Below are 13,077 nucleotides of genomic sequence, written 5' to 3' on the forward strand. Positions count from 1 at the left end.
CCTCTGTCCATGGGATTTTCCAGGCAACAGTACTGGAGTGGGGTGCCATTGCCTTCTCCTAGATGACGACTAAAACTTCGCAGCCTCCTCTGTAGGAGGTGATGTCATGTAAGGAAAGGACCACAGCTTAAAATTTTTAAGTAGTGAGAAATGAGTATACTTTACATTTCTACAATACATTATGGGTTTTCAAAGTACTTTTTCTCTATATTTATTTCCTTTGCTTTCTTTGCTTCCAAGAAAAATCTGTGAGACAGATATTGCTATTACCACTTTCTTGATAATTAAGGGGGACTCATCATGGTAAATGTGTTGGACTCACTTACTATACCTTAACTAGATGAAGGCAGAGCTGGTATGAGAAATCCTGTCTTTTGATTCTTAGTCTTGAGCAGTTTATTTTTTAGCATCACAGCGATCAGCCCAACATCACAAACTCCTAGATGACTGAGCAGGGAAGGACATTTGGAGATGCCGTGTACCGGCAATAAACTGCAAGACTGTCCACAGTCTCCTATCGTCTGACCCACAATTCCCCTGCGCGTCAACCCCAACTAGTGTAAAATCAACAGAGGCTGGGAGAGTACAGCCAAACGCACACAGCTTGAAGGAGCCACATGGCCTCATTTTGGAACAAGACTAAAGAATTAACTTCTGGGGAGAATTTTCCATCTGTTTTCCAGATAACATTGATTAAAACCCAGTTTCAAAGATTCCGTGAAAGGGTGGATGAGCTGTCCCTTCTGGCCTGGTTAAGTTTGGTTCACACTCCTCTGCAGAGTCCCAGCTCCACCACACGAGGAAGGCCACTTCTTTACCTTCAGTCCCAGATGTGAGCCCCACCTGCACTGAGCACCTTGCTTTAAGTAGGGAGGGTGGCACTTCTGCTGCAGACCAGCTGGGTAACAACCTCACATGCATTTCATTTACCATTTTCACGAGGTAAGAGCAGGGAAGTGTATTTCTCTTTGCCAGTTCTTGTCTCCCTTCCACTTCACTCATGGTCTTTCCTCCTGATCTAGTTTTTTCAGTTCCCTTTGTTATTTTTAGTATAAAGAACTTTCATTCAATCACTTTTAAGGCTTCAGAAAAATAGTTAAAAGAAGTTGAGTTGGGGAGCATTGTCTGATCCTCTTATCTGTGTGTGTAAACTCAGTCCTGAATATTCATTGGGAGGACTGATGCTGAAGCTGAAACTCCAGTACTTTGGCTACCTGATGCGAAGAATTGACTCACTGGAAAAGACCCTGATGCTGGGAAAGATTGAAGGCAGGCGGACAAGGGGACAACAGAGGATGAGATGGTTGGATCGCATCACCGACTCGATGGACGTGAGTTTGAGCAAGCTCCTGGAGTTGGTGATGGACAGGGAGGCCTGGCGTGCTGCAGTCCATGGGGTTGCAAAGAGTTGGACACAGATGACTGAGTGACTGAACTGAACTGAACTGAAACACACACACACTGGTTACACACACATATCTGACACCTAGGGAACTGAATGGATTAAAAATGGGTCCATCTTTTGTTATTTAATGATAGTCTTTGCATTTTCATGGTGAATTCAGACAATTAACACTGTGGTTCTTTAGGTATTTTTTATTTTCTGTTTACCCTTCTTTTCCTTTCCTGCTTTCTTTCGGATTTTTCAAGTTTTCTGTATTCCAGTTTCTCCCTCTAGTGTTTTGAGCGTTATGTCGTCCATTTCTTTTCTTTTAGTAGTTACACTGAAAATTTTAAAACATATTTGATTGAGCAAAGCCTGATGTTAATATCTTCATATTAACATCATAACATCTTCTGAATAACATTAGGATATCTTCTGAATGTCATAAAAATCTTAGAAGCCTGTAATTATGCTCTCATGCTCCCATCTCTCATGTTATTACAGTTGAAAATTTTAGCCCAATATAAAAAACCAATTTCGTTGAGGTATAATGGATATATAATAAATGGCACATAATAAAAATATACAATTTGATGTCTTGACGTGTATATATCCATGATATGTATCACCACAATAAAGATAATAGTCATCCACTTGAAAATAAAACACTGATCGAGTTCACACACGAACGTACCTGGTTGCATGTACACTTGTTTTACTTAAGGAGTTCTGTCACTTCTGAGCAGAGGGAACTAAGATAACCACTATTCATCTCAGCCCACTAGGCATTCTGCTAAATTCTTTACGTTAATTATTTCTCATTATTTTTCCTTCTTTTTCATTAAAAAAAACTTTTTAAAATTATGAAATATTATAGCACATTAACAAAAGACTTGGAATATATGGAACAAAGTTACATATAGTTCCACTATATCATTTCTTTATTGCCATTACTTTTTAATTATAAAAAAATGCAGGTTTAGTATAAGTGAATGTACTCAATATCAAATGAATAGTATAAAAGAGGAAAGCTTGTAATTCTCTTTTTTTCTTAAGAGTAGTTACATGTTTATTGCTGGTTGTTACTGTAGATATTTTCTATGCAGTTGAAAACATAAATACATTATGGAGATTTTTTTGGCTTAAAACAATAATTTATGCATGCTGTTTTTATGCAGCTTGTTTTTGTCATTTATTAGATCGAAGGCATCTTCCCATCCATTCTTCTCATGGCTGCATGATTTATTCAGCATTGAATTAATGTATTGTGATTATTTTGATCAATCATCACCGACTCAATGGACATGAGGTTGAGCAAGCTCCAGGAGATGGTGAAGGACAGGAAAGCCTGGTGTGCTACTGTCCGTGGGGTCACAAAGAGTCAGACGTGACTGAGTGACTAAACAGCAACAACCCCTTGGTTTTGGTTGTTTCCCTTTTATTGTTGTTATTGCAGGTGTTGTATTAAACTTGTCTTATGTCTAGAGACAACAAGAGACTTCCCCGTGGCTCAAACAGTAAAGAATCTGCCTGCAAGGCAGGAGACCAGGGTTCCTTCCGTGGGTTGGGGAGTTCCTCTGGAGGAGGGAATGGCAATCCACTCCAGTATTCTTGCCTGGAGAATTTTATGGACAGAGAAGCCTGGCAGGCTATAGTCCATGGGCTCGCAAAGAGTTGGACATGACAGAGTGACTAACACAATATGTCTATCCTTGCGCATTTATTGAATTTTTAAATTTATTTTTTTCATTTTTTAATTATTTTATTATATTTTTTTTTACTTTACAATATTGTATTGGTTTTGCCATACATCAACATGCATCTGCCACGGTTGTACACGTGTTCCCCATCCTGAACCCCCTTCCCACCTCCCTCCCCATACCATCCCTCTGGGTCATCCCAGTGCACCAGCCCCAAGCTTCCTGTATCCTGCATCGAACCTGGACTGGCGATTCATTTCTTATATGATATTATACATGTTTTAATGCCATTCTCCCAAATCATCCCCCCCACCACAGAGTCCAAAAGACTGTTCTATATATCTGTGACTCTTTTGCTGTCTCACATACAGGGTTGTCGTTACCATCTTTCTAAATTCCATATATATGCATCAGTATACTGTATTGGTGTTTTTCTTTCTGGCTTACTTGACTCTGTATAATAGGCTCCAGTTTCATCCACCTCATTAGAACTGATTCAAATGTATTCTTTTTAATGGCTGAGTAATACTCTATTGTGTATATGTATATTTTTATAGGATAAAACTCTGAAGTGCAATGCATTATTTCCAACCCACATAGCCACCCTTTGAGTTGGGTATTATCATTTCCTTTTTACAATTGAGGAATCTTACACAGGTCTTCCTCTGCTTACAATGGGGTTATGTCCCAATTAGCCCAATATAAACTGAGAATATCACAAGTAGAAAATAGATTTAATACACTGCACCTACTGAACATCATAGTTTAGCCTAGCCTAACTTAAACGTGCTGAGACCACTTACATTAACCTATAGTCAGGCAAAATCATTTAACACAAAGCCTATTTTATACCCAAATGTTGAGTATTTCATGTAGTTGATTGAATAGTGTACGGAAAGTGAAAAATGAATGGTTGTAGAAGTTCAGAATGGTATTAAGTATATGGGTTATTTCCTCTTGTGATCACTCAGCTGACTGGGAGTTGCAGCTCGCCAGAGCAGCTCAGCATCACTAGAGAGGATCAGAGTGCATACTGCTAGCCTATTGTTCAGTCGCTAAGTCATATCCAACTCTTTGTGACCCATGAACTGCAGTACACCAGGCTTCCCTGCCCTTCATTATCTCCCAGAGTTGTCTCAAACTCGTGTCCATTGAGTCGATGATGCCATCCAACTATCTCAACCTTTGTCACCCTCTTCTCCTGCCCTCAATCTTTCCCAGCATCAGAGTCTTTTCCAATGAGTCGGCTCTTTGCATCAGGTGGCCAAAGGATTGGAGCTTCAGCTTCAGCATCAGTCCTTCCAATGAATATTCAGGGTTGCTTTCCTTTAGGATTGAGTGGTTTGATCTCCTTGCAGTCCAAGGAACTCTCAAGAGTCTTCTCCAATACCACAGTTCAAAAGCATTAATTCTTCAGCACTCAGCTTTCTTTATGGTCCAACTCTCATATCCATACATGACTACTGGAAAAACCATAGCTTTAACTATGTGGACCTGTATCAGCAAAGTAATGTCTCTGCTTTTTAATATGCTATCTAGGTTGGTCATAGCTTTTCTTCCAAGGAGCAAGCGTCTTTTAATTTCATGGCTGCAGTCACCATCTGCAGTAATTTTGGAGCTCAAGAAAATGAAATCTGACACTGTTTCCACTTTTTCCCCATGTACTTGCCAAGAAGTGATGGAACCGGATGCCATGATCTTAGTTTTCTGAATGTTGAGTTTTAAGCCAGCTTTTTCACTCTCCTTTTTCACCTTCATCAAGAGGCTGTTTAGTTCCTCTTCGCTTTCTGCCATAAGGTCAAAACTCAGAATTCAAAGTATGATTTCTACTGAATGTGTATAGCTTTCACAACACCATAAAGTCAAAAATTTGCAAGTCAAGCCATCATAAATCAGGGGGTGCCTGTACTTGAAGGGTTAAGTGACTTATTCAGCTAGTGAGTGACTGATTAGGGAATGAGAATCCTGATTTTCCAGTTCTCCAACATGCCAAAATCCTCACCACTCACTGTACTGCCTCTCCTCCTAGTTTGGAAAATGGCTAAAAAAGAAAAAAAACATATTAGTGTTGGAATTGTCAGGAGGAAAACTGGGGATTTTCAGCTAATAGTAGTCCTATGGAATTAGATTGCAGGGGACATATTTCAGGCAACTTAGAGTTTCACTTGGCCCCTCTGCTGAGGACACTAATGTCAGAGTTGCGGGGCTATTTTTCGCAGGTTACTTTTAAGCACCCCTGGAGAGGTTGTGAAATAACCTGTCTTTCACAGGCAGCTAGGAATTGCTTGCCTCCTTTTTTGTTCTGAAGGAAAGGACACAGACCATCTAGGCCAGTAAGTTGGGTCCAAAATTGGACTCATGTTTATTTTACTTAACAAATATGTTCTTGAATAATATGAGTTGAATTTTGGTTGGTCGAATGCCATTTTTAATGAACCAGGGCACACACATTTCTTGTAATCCTGCAATGAGTGGCTTTCTAAAACAAAGAATGCTTTGGTAATGTGAACAATTTCCCTTTAATTCATGTTGAATAGAACTTTTTTTTTTTTTCCTTTCCTTTGGGCAAGGAACTCTATGCTCAGTTGCTGGTATCTTAAATTGTGTTGGCTGGTATAGCCATATTAGTTAATGGTCAGGTGGAATATATATGCTGTTAAAATACAGACTAACATAGTCCAAACTTTCACTCCAAAATCCCAAACCAAATGACATGGTGAAACTATATAATTTAGAAGAGGTGGTTTGTGATAAACATCTAATGCCAGGAAGAGTGTAGTTGTAGACCTGGGGTGCTCCTACTGTTATATTTAGATTGTGGGCCCCATCCCTCCCTCACTGAGATGGCATGTGGAAGAGCTGGCCCTTCAGTTACTAAGGCCACAGTCCAGAAAATAAGATAGAGGTAAGTGAGGGCACTCCTGATCCTTTTCCACCCAGCACTAATTTCTAGTCCAACATTAACATTTTTGTTCTTCCTAACATATCAGTTCATTTTTGCTCATACATTAAAAAAAAAATCAATCAGCAAGAGATTCTGCAACTTGAATGGGCTCTAGAGTTCATGGAATTTTTGGTGTATGCAGATAATAAGGGTTGAAATGAAGTGAAAGTCATTCAGTCATGTCTGACTCTGTTACCCCTTGGACTGGTAGCCTGCCAGGCTCCTCTGTCCATGGAATTCTCCAGGCAAGAACACTGGAGTGGGTATTTGTTCCCTTCTCTAGGGGATCTTCCCAACCCAGGGATTGAACCCAGGTCTCCCACATTGTAGGCAGATTCTTTACCAACTGAGCCACCAGGGAAGCCCAAGAATACAGGAATGGGTAACCTTTTCCTTCTCCAAGGGATCCTTCCAACCAAGGGATCAAACTGGGGTCTTCTGCTTTGCACTCCAATACTTTGACCACCTGATGCAAAGAACTGACTCATTGGAAAAGACCCTGATAATGGGAAAGATTGAAGGCAGGAGGAGAAGGGGATGACAGAGGATGAGATGGTTGGATGGCATCACCTACACAATGGACATGAGTTTGAGTGAGCTCCTAGAGTTGGTGATGGACAGGGAAGTGTGGCGTGCTGCAGTCCATGGGGTCTCAAAGAGTTGAACAAGACTGAATGACTGAACTGAACTCAACTGCATTGCAGGCAGATTCTTTACCAGCTAAGCTATCCAGGGAAGCGAGAGAAATAGATTCTAAACTCTTAACTTTGGCCAATTATAGTGATTTGGCTTAATATGCTTTGGTTTTAAAAAAATGTTATTATTCTACATGAAAACCAAGCAAAATATTCAACACAAATGATTTAGTTAATATGCCTGGTAGGACAGGATTCTGCAAATGAATAATCTTGATCCTCTAAATTTACATTTATCAGTCTTTTAAAGGCCTTGACCCTTGTGTTGCTTTCAGTTTAGTCTTGGGGAAATAAATGAGAGTTCAGAGTAAAATGAAACACTTTGAAATCCCAACGATTCCAGTTTTGGAGATCTACACTTTGGAAATAAAAGCACCAGAAACTAAGACATGTGCTAGAATGTTAAGTGCAGCACTGTTTATAGAGACAAACACTAGGAGCATCTTTAGTGTTCAGCAATAAGGTGAATAAACTAGATAACTACAGTATGAAGGAGTACAAAACTATTAAGAAAATAAATCGGTGTTACTGGTAGTGAAGCCAGTATATGTAACCATGATACACTGTGATGGGGGAAAATCAAATTAGATTACTTTTTAATGGAAAAATAGAGCCCTATGTGTGTATGTATGCATATGCATGAGATGCATTTCTCATTGCTGTGTGTCATGTCAGTGAGAGAGAGGAGTTCTACAATAACATATTTTATTTTATTTTTTTTGGTAGTATTTCCCTTACATATATCTCTGTATTTATCTATGATGAGCATTATTGCTTTTTAAGTTTAAGTATTTTATAAGTTAAAAAATTCACACAGGCATCTGTTTCTCTTACAGTGTAAAAGGAAACAAGAGCATTCTTCCAAGTGATAAGGTAATTTTCCTAACCATTAGAATATATATTTTTAAAAAGGGTTTATAAGCATTCAGATACCTACTGAAGCCTCACCACTTAGGTTGCTGTTTTCAGCTATTTTAACCTATGCTCTCCTGCATTGATTGCTCACTACCACGTGTTTATTTCCACAAGCCAAGATGCTTTGGCTGACTTTCTTACTTCCTATGGTTCTATTGAAGCAGCACCCGCCTCTCAGCTCTGACCCTTCCCCTGTACTTGCCTCTCAGTTTGAGAGTTTACCACAACATAAATGAATCTATTGCCTTTCACTAATAAGAATGGCAATCACCAAGAAAAGCCCTGAGAACAAACACTCCTTATTTAATTAAAATATGAAGGAAAACTGGAACCATTCCTACCACTTTTTAATGTGCTTCTAAAAGGGCTTTCTTAGTTGACCCCCTGTGATCTGCAAATAAGAAAATCCTATAGCAAGAATGTTAGATCCTCATTCCGCAGCAGGTTCCCACTCTTGTGGTTGCCTTTTTGTTTTTCCAGGAAGTCACAGAAAGAATATCTTATCCAAAGGCATTCTACACACAAAGGGTGTAAGTAAGCCTGAGATGCAGTTGAAAGTTTCAGCAAAGATAGTGCAAGTAAACCATGGCGATATTTGATCATGTGTATGATAAATGGAAATGAGGTTAGAAGCTCAGGCCTCACAGATTTAGAACCCTCAGGTGGTGATGGTTGGATTAAAGCTTGAGCAAGTAGTTTGGCACTAAAGACTGGAAAATAGGACTTGTAGTCAGCCAGCTGGGTTTGGGTAATATGGTAAAGTAAAGAGCAGAAGTGATTTGAGTAAAACATTGACACTGGTTAGAATTATGTATAATTTTGAGCAAATGGATTTGGTATCAAAATAGTATGGTTAATGTATAGTATAACCATGGTGTAAAAATAAATTCTTTCATTCATTCCGAAAGTGTTCACTGACCATCATAGTCAGTGGGCTGTGATGTGAACCCAGGACAGCTTAGCAGACTTTCAGGAGTCCAGCAAGAGCAAAACAACAATGAGAGAATAGGCAGAAGTGGGCCCGAGGGGTCCTAGAGTTTGCATATAAGAATAAGAGGACTTGGAGTTTCTAACTATGCTTTTCCTGTGATTCCTAGGAAGATCAAATTGTGCCCCACTTCGTGCATTTGACTATCACATAACAAGAAAAAAAATAAATTTGAATATTTTCTTTGCCTCATTTATCCCTGAATCAGCTCTGTGTTTTATACTTTGATAGAACAATGATGCTGACACAGATAGGAAGGAAACCATAAATGTGAAAACTGCCCTTCTATTATTTTCTACGTACCAAATGAGTCTCAGGCAAATGCATAGAGACAGCCTTGGGGATTTTATCTATATTTATTTATTTATTTACTTATTTTTTACTCTGAGCAACTTTTTTCAAGAACTAAAAGAATTCTGGAAACTGCAGTGGCATTTTAGAAGATTTAAAGTTAATATTATCATTAATCTGTGGTATATAGTGATGAGATCTTCAAAGATTGATAAAATGTGCTGTCAAGTCAGGGTTTTGAAAGAAGACTCTTAGTGGGGGAAGTTATTGTATAAGCAGTTGTGCTAAGTAAGGTGTTTTGTGCCATGAATACCTAATTTTCCTTCCTGTTTTTTTTTTTTTTTAAACTGAATATAGCTTTAGCTAACATGGTCTAAGAAGCTACACTAAGAGATCTGAGAAGCCTAAATGGAGGAGAAAATGTTGCCATTAAGATAAATTTAAACAAATTAGATTGAGTAAATGTAACTCTACTAATATGTAATGTGTTTTTAAAAAGTAAATGAAATTTTATAAAAAAGAGGGAAAAGAGAGAGGAGATTGGCAGGAAAAAGAGATACTGAAAGGGGAAGGCTATTTTAATCTGGATTGATTTGTACAGAAATTTGGGAGTTCCTCCTGGGATGGTATATAAAAGGGGGCACAGAGGATGGGGTTTGAGGGCACCTTCTGCTGAGGCCTCCTCTGCTGGAGACTGTCCTTATTCATTCTCCTCTTCATTTTTCTACAGCCTGTCTCCAGTTTATGAATGGCTGGGTTCCAAAGGCTCACTTGTAAATCAGTTATTGGAAACCCAGAGAAGTATTATGCACAGAAACAAAGGTTTTTAAAAATATTTCTTTTACTTATTTGGCTGTGCCAGGTCTTAGCTGTGGCACTCTGGGTCTTCACTGCAACATGTGGGATCTAGTTCCCCGACCAGGGGTTGAACTCGGGCCCCCTGTGCTGGCAGCATGGAATCTTAGCCGCTGGGAAGTCCAAGAAGCAATGTTATAAATGCCACTCAGTCTACCAGACCACCTCACGACCATGAACCACTATCGTTGGCTGAAATAGAACATGTTTGCAATGGACAAGAGTAGCAGACTACTGTTGTGATGCCAGAGATTAGATCTTAAAGTGCCATGCAGTTTACTTGGCTATTATGCTCGAGGATAAGCAGGGTGAGCTAGAAAAGAACAAGCAAGTCTCTGAAAAGTTCTGACTGCCAAATCATTTTGTGGGGTTAAATGTGCAGGGTTCGGAGTCAGACGGTCGCATTCAAAATGTCTCTTTCTTTGCTGCTTCCTAGCTGTGGGGAGGCTAGTTAATCTTGTTAAAGGTCCTCTGGGGATAATAGTATCTCTATAGAGCATTGCTGTGAGAATTAAAGGAGCATTTTAAGCAGGTGATAACTGGTTATAAACTATTAACAATATATTAATATAGTACATCATATTAATAGATGCTGATTGTTGTGATAAATATTTGTTGTTATTGCTTACGTATGGCTTTCTACATGTTCCACTTTTCTCTTGGAGGTGTTATAAACCTTGAAGGTAGAGATGTTTGTCACATACTTTGATGAATCCCTAAATGCAATGTGCATTGAACACAAGACATTTTATTTTCTCATTTATTGACAATGGTTTACTTAGTTCAAGGGCTTTGGTGGTTAAAAACTCTACTCTGATTCTTTACAATTTCTTTCTGCAACTGGCATGTAGCTTGCGTGGTTCTTACAACTGATTGTGATTATGTATTTATTTTGGCTCACACATGGTGAAAAAAAGGGAAAAAAAAGGAAAGAACAAGAAGGTGAATGAAGATCCCCATTTGTCTAAGAATCTTGGACAAATGGTGGAAGGAAAAAAAGGAGAGAAAAGGCTCCCAAAGTATATGTATCTGAGAAAGCAGTGACCAGGTAGAATTTACTGAACCCAAGAAATACAAGAGTAACATTGCATATGAGGCTCCCTGAAAATAAGGTGGGGGTGAGGATGCAGCATCAGAGAAAGCAGTGGCACCCCACTCCAGTACTCTTGCCTGGAAAATCCCATGGATGGAGGAGCCTGGAAGGCTGCAGTCCATGGGGTCGCTGAAAGTTAAACACGACTGAGCGACTTCACTATCACTTTTCACTTTCATGCATTGGGGAAGGAAATGGCAACCCACTCCAGTGTTCTTGCCTGGAGAATCCCAGGGACGGTGGAGCCTGGTGGGCTGCCTTCTATGGTGTCGCACAGAGTCGGACACGACTGAAGCGACTTAGCAGCAGAGGATGCAGCATAGCAGTGGTACCTCAAGTTGACCAGCAGGTGGTGTGTCACCAGCTTGGAGCGGCTTGTATGGAGCCTGGCACCAAGCAGATAGATGGGGGGGAGCTGGCAGGGCTGAGGGGAGTAAGGGGCGGCGATGGTGGTTCATGCTCCCTGATCATGTGTGCATGGGATGGATACCATTTGGGAATTTCTGCTTGTGGGAATGCCTCTAATAGGCACAAAGGCCCATCAGGATGTCTCTGAGAAACTGAATCCAAGGTGCTCAAGCCAGGCCATGTTTCCCTCCTCTTCCTTCAGCCTTTGAACCTGGTAGGTAGTTCCACCACTTCCAGTGACTTGCTGTCAGTTATTACATCCAGGAGCACCAGTTTAGAGAGTCAAGACTTAGTTGGGAGGAAGTGGCTGGCTTTGTTAACGGATGGTGAGGCTTTCCTGCTCTGGGTCTTTTCTTCTTAATCATGTTTCTCATCAAAGGCTTTCTCTTCTTCATGTGGATGAATAAAATACTTCTAAATTAAAATATGACTAGTATACTTTTTCTTATATAAAAAAGATCTCATTTGAAAATGAACAACTGCTACATATTTATCATGAAAACACTAGAAAAGAGCTGATAAACATAAAGAAGGTGTGTGTGGGGGGGGAACTGGATGTGACCTGAACTCCCAAAGATAACTGCTGTTAAAAATTTGGTGTCAAAAGTTTCAATTTTCTACATGCTCACATATTTTCTTAGAAAAATGAAATCACACTGAATAAATTGTTTTGTAATTTGTGTTTTTCACTTAATCTATACCAAATAGTTTTCCACATTAACATATTTCAACATTATTTTATGACTCCATAGTGCTACATCTTATGAATGTGTTATAATTTATTCTACTACTTTTGGCACATAGATTGTTTCAGAGTTTTCACTAGTTGAAACAATGTTGTGAAAAACACCCTTATATATGAATATCTATTTTTTGGGGCTATATCTCTAAACACAAACTGAAGAATTATAAAGTATACATATTTTAAAAAGCTTTTGCTACATATCACAAAATTATCTTCCTCAAATGTTGTAGCAATTTATATTCTTGCCAGTAGAGAATGAAGGTGCCGTTTTCCAAACCTCCTGCCAACATTGGAAAGTATCAATAATCCATCTTTGTCAAGGTTTTAGAAAATAAAGGGTATCCTATTATTGTTTAGCTTATATGCATTTTTAGGAAACAATATTTTTCAAATGTGTGTTGGTCATTTGTATTTCTTCCCTTGTGGACCATTTATAATATCCTTTGCCTTGTTGTTAACTATAAGTGTTATTCATATGTTAAGGCTCTTAACCCTTTAACATACAGGTTTCATTTTTTAATCTCATTTTGTCGTTTCTGATTTAATTTTGGTTATGGTGGGGTTATTTCTGACATATACAAATTTTACATTTTATTCATTTAAATAGTAAATTTTTTTCTTTATAATTTCTGCTTTTCTGATTATAGAATAATTTTTTCAATAAACATATTTAACCATGATTTAAATGATTTTTAAGATTATAAAAACAATTACATCATTTTCTCCAAGTGTGTGGTTTTATTCTCATATTTCACTCTTTGGTCCACTGGGCATTTACTTTGTGTATGATGTGAGGTAATAATTACATCTTTATTTTTCCTAATAATTAACTATTCAACCAGTTAATTCAACCAGAATAATTTTTCCCCGCTGGGTTTAAACACCATATTTAACAGATAAACATTTTATTATAGTATGTGTATTTATAGTTCTGGGCTTTCTGCTCTGTTCCATTGCTCTGCCTTCTTTGGCATCAGTATCAAACTGTTAAATTCCTGATTTTTTCTTGTTAGCCTATTTAATATCCAGGACACACCTCTTTGTTGTTTTCTAGAAATT

At 38.6% G+C, this 13,077-nt stretch overlaps 1 protein-coding gene across 2 annotated transcripts in view; it reads left to right on the forward strand.

Annotated features, from left to right (window-relative positions):
* The window catches only part of RASGRP3 (RAS guanyl releasing protein 3), a 118,610-nt gene that overhangs the window by 16,658 nt on the left and 88,875 nt on the right, over positions 1 to 13,077 (forward strand). The window contains exon 2 of one of the 2 annotated variants that reach the window (XM_061432058.1): positions 7,560 to 7,596. The exons of the other annotated variant lie outside the window; for it this stretch is intronic. The gene's annotated coding sequence lies outside the window, so the exon portion shown is untranslated. The remainder of the gene's footprint in view (positions 1 to 7,559; positions 7,597 to 13,077) is intronic. 2 annotated transcript variants of the gene reach the window in all.

The sequence above is a fragment of the Bos javanicus genome, chromosome 11 (assembly GCF_032452875.1).
Source record: "Bos javanicus breed banteng chromosome 11, ARS-OSU_banteng_1.0, whole genome shotgun sequence".
In the NCBI taxonomy this organism is placed as follows: Eukaryota; Metazoa; Chordata; class Mammalia; order Artiodactyla; family Bovidae; genus Bos; species Bos javanicus.